The sequence below is a fragment of the Microtus ochrogaster genome, unplaced genomic scaffold, assembly GCF_000317375.1.
Source record: "Microtus ochrogaster isolate Prairie Vole_2 unplaced genomic scaffold, MicOch1.0 UNK202, whole genome shotgun sequence".
In the NCBI taxonomy this organism is placed as follows: Eukaryota; Metazoa; Chordata; class Mammalia; order Rodentia; family Cricetidae; genus Microtus; species Microtus ochrogaster.
In genome coordinates, this window is record NW_004949300.1 from 59,163 (window position 1) to 60,484 (window position 1,322).

The 1,322-nt window shown below is 36.8% G+C and overlaps 1 pseudogene; it reads left to right on the forward strand.

Moving 5' to 3' along the window:
- Positions 1 to 398: 398 nt before the first annotated feature.
- LOC101992854 overlaps positions 399 to 1,322 on the forward strand; it is a 3,022-nt pseudogene continuing 2,098 nt past the window's right edge.

A 1,322-nucleotide genomic window follows, 5' to 3' on the forward strand; every position in this document is an offset into this window, starting at 1 on the left:
CAGAATGTGTTTTAAAAGGCAGCATTGATTAGATGAATCACATACAACATGTGCATATGGATATTGACATTTACCCACCAGTATAGTTGTAGAGTCAAAACAATTGCTTTAATGCTCTCACAAGGATAGTTCTTTATTTCTGACAGGAACACTCAATTTGTCATCCCAACAGAACCCGACCTTTAGCCTAATCATATTAGTTTAGGGATATGAGATAATGTGCCATTCAGCAGGGCCAAAGAGGAAATACTGGACAGATGCCGGTTGTTGTGGCACAGAACCATTGGTTGATTCCATGAAACTTCCTCTAACTAACTGTATAAAAGCTTTGTCAGTTCATTTCCTTCACAGCAATATCTTAATTTAAGCTTCTACCGAGGAGGAAAAGCAGGTGCACCATGGTAAAGTTTCTGCTGCTGGCTTTGGCATTTGGTCTGGCTCATGCTTATGCTGAGGTAAATTCATTTGGTCTGTGAATAGGTTTGATGTTCTTCAACAGCATATTTCTGTGGATGTGATGTTTCATTCAGTTTGTCCGTGCAAGTCCATATTCATGAAATAACCTTTCTGGCTCTCACACATGTGCACTTTTTAAATAAGGTTTTTCTAGGATGAAACAATTGAAAGAAGGATACAACGGATTGAATTTCAGAACTTAAGATGCCAGCACATGAGTAGTTACAAAAAGTCACTGGTACCAAATGCTATGTAAATTGAGTCATCGTATTACCTTGTGTTATTCTACATGCTTAGAAACATAATTTTAAACTAATAAACAAAATATTTTTTATATTTCTAGTTAGCTTATGTATTTCTAAATATTCAGATAAGAGACGCGAGTACCAACTCACATTTGCAGGGACTTGGTTGTTTTTTTCAGTTTGAAGGAAAGTGAGTTACCACTGCCATCGCTGCTGACAATGTTGACAAGATAGAGAAAGAAGGACCTCTGAGAATCTATGTTCGTGAACTTATTTGTAGTGAAGCATGTAGTAAAATGGGAGTCACATTTTATGTCAAGTAATCAAATTGTCAACTATGTAAACTGAGTAGATTATTTCCATTTCTCAGCATTTATGTTGTCAAACTTCTAGGGGAATGTTCTGTGTCTGGTCATGAAATTTAAGACCTCATCTTTGGCAATGTGATGATTTTATTCTGAGATGGGTTAGCTCCGGGTATGACATGGATGTTTGATACTGTCTTCAATTCCCTGAGTGTTTCCTTAGAAATCCTTTTGGTTGGAGGACTGTGGTTGAATTTTGTGCTCTAATATTAGATGCAAGAGACTCTAAGAATCTCATTTCTAGTAAGTTGAAGGG